Below are 7,364 nucleotides of genomic sequence, written 5' to 3'. Positions count from 1 at the left end.
TTTACATTTGAAGATACTTTATGCAAGTGTCTCGCTAGTGTAGCTTAGCATTAGGACACTCTAAAATATGGTATACGTAATTATTCCAAGATGTATTATTTACTTTACAATATTTATAGCATACTCCAATCCTAGCAGATTCTGAGCAGGCTACAACAACAGAACAATAAAATGCAACAAAAATAATTAAAATAAAGCATCCCAAACCTAAACATTACAGTATATGCACCCATAAAATTAAATTAATAATTTAAGCCCCAGATGCATGCTGGAATAGACGAGAACTGCTCTCCTTCCCTTGCTCTAGAGAATGGGAGTGAATCATGCTGAATACATTTTCTGAAGCACAACCACTTACTAGGTAAGCATTTGCTTTTTTCCTCTATCATGCTGCCTAGCAAATGTCAGAGATAGGCAGTTCATTATTTTGCATCTCTTCAGACATTTCAGTATTTGTATGTTTGTATCTGATCATTCCTAGTCTGTCAACACACATTCACTGGGACAAGGCTGGATTAAGACCAGCTGATGCTCTAAACACAGTCCAACAATGCTACCCCTTGGCCCTTCCACTGCTTAACTGACAAGACATTAAGATTTAATGAATGCTGAAAACTGAAGTTGAGTGTGGCAGTGAAAGAGTTAAAGGCATGATCACTTGGGAAAAAACTCTGTGGTGCCCCTTCCCTTGGTGCCCTGGATTAGCCATTAAGCCATTTTGCTTAATGGCTAATCCAGGGCTGCACTGGGACAAAAGTTTGCCAGTATCCATCACCTCTTTGAAGGATTCCATTGGAACAGTGCATATCTTTCTCTTTTTTTTATAAGAATTTTATTAAGTTTAAGCAAAGATAAAAGCTACAGAAAAACAAAAAACTACGAAGAAAAAAATAAAAAAATAAAAAGGTGTAGAAACACAGGAGAAAATTTTCAAAATTACAAAAAGAGGTGACTTCTGACTTTTAACAGCAAGGATATACAGCAATTTTCCATAATCAATCACTTACTTTATATTAAACCAAAATCACATTATTTCTATAAATCATTCCATTGGCACATTATAAAAATCACTAAATACAGTTGCTCCCTCCCCTTATATTAAATGAAAAGAAAAAATATAAACCTCCTAATCAACTTCCCCCCAGAGATAATATTTATTTAATTATTTCCTTCCTACTACTGTTCGATACATTCCTGTCTACTATAATAAAGATTAAACTAAAAAGCATACAAATTGTCTGCCATTGTACTTGATAATACAACAATTTTAATAATCCTAATCATATTAAACCCAAAACCAGATATTTATTATTTTTTTTATTATACCTTAATAATCTTAATCCAAATTGTTAAAGATAAATGAAATCAGGCAAACCCTAAAAGCAATCCAGATAAATATTCTTAAACCCTTATCCCACTGTCCACAATGTGCACAGAGCATTTTTCTTAAAAAAATCAAACAGCCCAACTGGCCCCCTCAAAAACTCCAACTTCTCTTCAGGAAAACTCCCATACACAATAACCCCTTCTTTTCCATGGCATTCCATCAGAAGATGAATTTCACTTATGGCTTGCAACTCAATCTCTTCCTTTAGTTTCTTCGACTCGTCTATCCAATCTTCATCCAGCATTTCAACAGAAGTCCCGATCTCACTCTTAGAACACACATTTCTGTCACTGTTAAATTCCTCAGTTTTATCCACGACACCCCCAACCAGATGACACATTTTAGACATCAAGTTTTCCACAATGTCCTGAATGCCTTGCATAAAAACTTGACAGGAATCAGAAAGAATCTGTTTAAAATCTTGGTGAAACTCAGAGAAAGTCTGCTTAAACTCCTCCATGTCTCAGGCAGTAGATTATGGCACCCCCTAGGAGCTTAACCAGCGAAAGTTGAAGATATGAAAGAATTCCAGAACATGTTTACACAAGGGAAAGGATGCAGACAGTTCCCCAGGGAAAGTGGAAGCAGAAAACTGAAAGTTCAAAACAGCCAATTCAGTGTGTAGGAAAATGCTAATATCAACAAATTCAGTACAAAAATAATAACAGGGAGACAATTATTTACTCTCAATCCTCCTTAATATTTGGATGGAAAACAAACTCCAAAACTTAAAAAGAATTGTTTAAAAATTAATCCCCAAAATAATGATAAGCACCAAGAGAACCTGCTTCTCCTTGCTATAGAAAGCCTCTCTTAGGGTACATGTACTTAAAAGAAATATGAATTGGGTGATTTAGAAATGGGGTGGCTGGTCTTCATGTCCCTTTAAGGCTACAGCGCGGCTTGGAAATGGTGATGTCCCAGCCTCCCAGCTGCTCTTACCAGTCAAGTGCAAATGCTGTTTGCGATCTTCTGGCTACAAGCAGCCATCCAGAGGACAGATGGGGTGACTCCAGGTGTTTTCTTTTTTCTGGAAAAACACTCCTGGGCTTCAGGAAAAACCTGTCCGAGCCCGAAAAAACTGCCACATTGTCAGTTCTGCCCACTGAGCCTGAGGGCACAGCTGTTCAGTCTGCCATGTCCCCACCAGAAGTCTGGAACAGTGCATAACTTTCTTAACCCTGCAAACCTAAACTGATTGATCTAATAAGAATTGACTCTATTGAACTAAATATGCTGGCAACCTGGTTTTTAAAATACAGCTCCTGGGGAAGTGCATTTAGTAACCCAAAACCCAAGACTAACATACTTTTCCTTTATGGATGCAGTGTTTGAATGAATGATTATGTGCCGTCAAGTTGGGTAGACAGATTTTCTCCATAATGATCTAAAGTCCTACTTTTGCTTCCACAGAGTGTCATAGGAAATATCATGGCTTACACTATTCTGATCTTTGTACATATAGACACATCACAACATTTGAATATCTTTTCCAAGCAAGCAGTGTTACATGGCAAAAAATAAAATAAAAAAGTAAAAATAAAAAATTTGGGGCTGCACTTATCAGGATATACCCTTCAGAGTATCAGGTGAGGCAGGTCCGGGGCAAGGAGAAAGCAGTCTTCAGTGGATAATGTGCTAGTCATTATTGGCTAAGGGATAACGCTGCTGTGTGAAAGGAGGAGAAATGACATAATTTACAGATTAATTTAAATTTAAATTTATTAGATTTGTTATGGTTGCCCACTCCAGAAGGTTCTGGGTGCTTACAAAACAATTTGAAAAATTAAAACAGTTAAAACCACATAAACAGGCAGCCCAGACTAAAACTAATATAATAAAAAATACAAATACAACAGGGCCCCTGCATATACATAAGAAACACAAAGCCCAGGCCTGGGACCAAAGCCAGGCTTTGAGGGCCTTCCAGAGAGTGAGCACCATCAGGAGAGTGAGCACCATCCATATCTCTGGGGCGATGCTGTTCCAGAGGCAGGGGCCATGACAGAGATAACATGCCTCCTAGGTCTCATAAGATGGCAATGTTTAATTGAAGGGACCTGAAGCGATCCACTGGATGGGCAGAAACAATTGGAGATAGGTAGTCCCTCAGATAATCAGGCCCTCAGATAACCAGATCCTTTTTAAAGCAGTAGAACTTTCCTTTTTAAATGGTTTATGAATAAGGTAAAGGTTTCCTTTGACATTAAGTCCAGTCGTGTCCGACTCTAGGGGGTGGTGCTCATCTCCGTTTCAAAGCCAAAGAGCCGGCGTTTGTCCGTAGACACTTCCGTGGTCATGTGGCCGGCATGACTATATGGAACGCCGTTACCTGCCCACCGAAGGGGTACCTATTAATCTACTCACACTTGCATGTTTTCGAACTGCTAGGTTGGCAGGAGCTGGGACTAGCAACGGGAGCTCACCCTGTCACGCGGATTCGAACCACCAACCTTCCGATCGGCAAGCTCAGCAGCTCAGCAGTTTAACCCGCAGCGCCACCGCGTCCCGGTTTATGAGTATGGTTGTATAATTGAAATGTTCACATTCTATTTTGGATTATGGCCTATACTTAGTCTAACTATTCCATGACTGTTCCATGACTTAGACTAACTATTCCATGATGACAGCAGTCATAATCTGGATTGAACCTATTGCACATTGGACCAAGAAATGATGATGTCTTATGAGACAGCTTTGCATCCAGACTACCTGCCTGTAACAACTGGATGAGCTGATCTTATAGCTATATACAAAGGGTGCAAAAAATGCAACCAGGGAGCATATATAGCATACCATCTTTTGGAAGGGGAGTGCCAGAAGATGGGATAAATCCCTCTGGATGGGATAAAAAATTGATCCCTTTTTGTGTGTTTAAGTATTTGTGTGTGTGTGTGTGTGTGTGTGTGTTAACATGTCCTTTCAACAATGTATTTAATAACTGCCTGCCCTATTATAATTTTAAAAATTACAGTTGGGTCCAGAAGTACCAGCAGGAAAAGGGGAGAGGGTAGAAAAATGGTGATGGCAGTCATGGCAGTGCAAGCAAAATCCCACCCATTTGGCACTTACTGTATGTTGACCAAGAACTGTTGATTGGCTACAGTTTTGGGGGTTTCCAGGGAGCACAACCAAAGCCCTTGAGAAATGTATAGAGGGTTTCTTGTTATAGGCTTATCTGTAGGCTTGTTGGCTGCAATCAATAGAATCAGGCTAACTTTGGCTTTTTTATGTTCTGTCACAAAAACAGTGTTGTAATGGTATGTGGGAATGACCTTGGGGAGCTGCAGACTGGACAACTGGTCTGTAAAAGATAGCTCACAGAAGGAGGGAGAGCATGGGAAACATTCAGACCCTCCCCAGTTTTCCAGAGAGTAAAAGGAAAGGAGAGGAGGGATATTTCAGTATTGCAAGATTCTGTTAATGTAACCTTACAATAAAGACAGAGCTAGGACTCCTGGGTGTGCTTCTTGTCTGGACTACCTCAGAGAGCTAAAAAATATAGTAAGTGGAGCACAAGGTACAATAAAGTTTTATCAGCAAGGAAGACTGACCACCATATCCAAGTAGTTTATGATCAGTAAAAGCCTTTTCTAGCAGATCTAACGTATTGCTATTTTTCGCTTAACACAGTCTTCCTAATCTAATGCGCTCCATATGTGCTATCATATCATCCTTCAGATCCTGTGATCCAAAGGCTATGATGCTGGGGATCATGAAGGTTGGAATCCAATACATCTGGAAGGTCCAAGGTTAGCAAGACTGACTTAATAGTCCTTGTAAAAAAAATGCAATCAAGATGGATGGGGAAGTGTTGAGACGTGCAAGTTGTTCTTTATGGCTGTGACAAAAATATCTATGCTAATTTGCACCCTTCACTGCAGGCAAAATAACCGAGCTGATTCCTCATTTCTCTTCATATTTGTAACATGAGCATCAGTCTCTAAATTCAAAGGAGTGTTAAGTAACAGAAAGACTTTTTGTTTTGTTTTGTTTTCTTTTTCTTTACCTAGAAATGTCTTAATTGCATGTTGTGAATGTGACAGGTTTATTTTCAAGTTTCAATCTATTTCAGTCCGAAGTGAGATAATTTGAAGTAATGATGGAAAAAGCAGAAAGTGTGACAGAGGAGATTATTCTAGCCTAATTAATCCACAGAGGTTGGAGTCAGCTCAAAAAGGTACCTGACCCCAAAGGGCAAGGCCTACTGTGTGGTTGCTGGCTCAGGCTTCCAGGGAGTAAGACATCTTTTAAACGTTAGTTGCCTTGGACTCAGCTAGATTTAAACTAGCTGATATATGAAGCAGGCAGTTAGATGTTAAGTGACACATGTAAAACAGGGCACGTATGTGTTGTGTGTGTATGTATATAGGTCATGCCAGGGATGGCCAGCCTGAGGTCCAGGACTGCTTCTCTTGGGTATGATCTCCAGCACTTCTCCCCAAATGGCCCTAACACTGTAAATTTGGGTTTTATCCTTGTTCTATTTTGAATGACAGAAGGAAGAAATCGTTAAACACATTAGAAGAATATTTAATATTTAATTAATTAAATATACATGAAAATAAATTAAATCAAATTTGCGTTTTATCCTTGTTCTATTTTGTCCAGGCTGCACTTACTGTTGAACTGGAACATAGAGTCCATTTATGCTACTTAAAGACCTAGTATTGGCCTGAAAAAGTTGCACATCCTTGGCTAGATTGGTTGACTCAGGATTTCTGATTGTGTTTGATTGGAGGTTTGTTTCTTTTTTAATATTGGGGATGTTTTAAAAACAGGGAATTACTTTGGATAGGAGTTGGAAAAGAAGAGACACCTTCCAGCTAGAAAGCTTTGTGCTACTGGCCATCTGATCAAATCATCCCAAATCATGTGCCACCAGCATGCAGTGATAGGTCAAGTAACTACAGAAGGAGATTATTTAATCAGCAATGTCATGCAGAGGATGACTGTGTGCGTTTACAAAATTGTGTGTGTTTATTTATGTGCGTGTATTTAAAAAACGTTAAGAAAAAAAATCTGTGCAACTGCTATGAAGAGGTAGCCGCAAAACCAGCATTCTCTGGTTGTATTTTAAAGCCTATTGGCAGCTGCAGTGGTGATGCTCAATAACACCATGTCCATTTGTGATTTGGTAGTGGACAAGCAGGCAGACGTGGCATGTATTACAGAGCCTATCACTCTCTCTGAAATCTGCTCTGTTGCTTTAGGGTCCTGCATCATCTTGAGGCCAAGGCTGGGGAGTAGAGGTGGCACTGATCTACCAGGACACCTTATCTGTGATCAAGGTTTTTGTTCCTCCAGTGGCAGGGTGTGAGTGCTTATATTAGACAGATAACATAAAGATATAGAGAGAAACTAGGGATCCTGCGGGTGCATTGGCTGCCCTGTTACTCTGCAGGGTCCCTCCTTGGCCTTCTGGATCTGGTTGCTAGACTGGTGATAGAGACTCATCGCCTTCTATTGTTGGGAGACATCAGTCTCGATATTATAGATGCCAGGCCCAGGAGTTCATGGCCTCCATGGCACCCATGGGCTTGTCTTAGGTGATCTCAGGCCTCACATACATATGTGGACACACTTCACACCATGTCTTTTGCTGAAAGCAGTTGTTATATGATCTGGATTTGGGAGACCATTATCACCAACGCTTCTTGATCCAGGTGCAATTTGATTGCCACCCATATGGTCTGCCCTAAGTGCCTCATGAATTTGGATGTTTGGGGAGGTGCTTGGGAATTTCCAGACAACCTGGCAGGTGAATCTATTGAGGGCCTGGTTTGTTGTTGGCATTGTGAGGCAACCCAGGTCCTTGAAGAAATTGTCCTTGAGTGGCCTCTCCATGGGCCAATCTCAAATGGCTGCTTGGTTTACTGAGAACCTGTGAGACAGCATGGCTGGCTAGGGAATTCTGAGAGTTGAAACCAAGGATGAGAAACATTGCTATGGAAAATGACACGAAAGAAAAAACACC

The sequence above is a fragment of the Candoia aspera genome, chromosome 3 (genome assembly GCF_035149785.1).
Source record: "Candoia aspera isolate rCanAsp1 chromosome 3, rCanAsp1.hap2, whole genome shotgun sequence".
In the NCBI taxonomy this organism is placed as follows: Eukaryota; Metazoa; Chordata; class Lepidosauria; order Squamata; family Boidae; genus Candoia; species Candoia aspera.
This window is presented reverse-complemented; position numbering follows the sequence as displayed.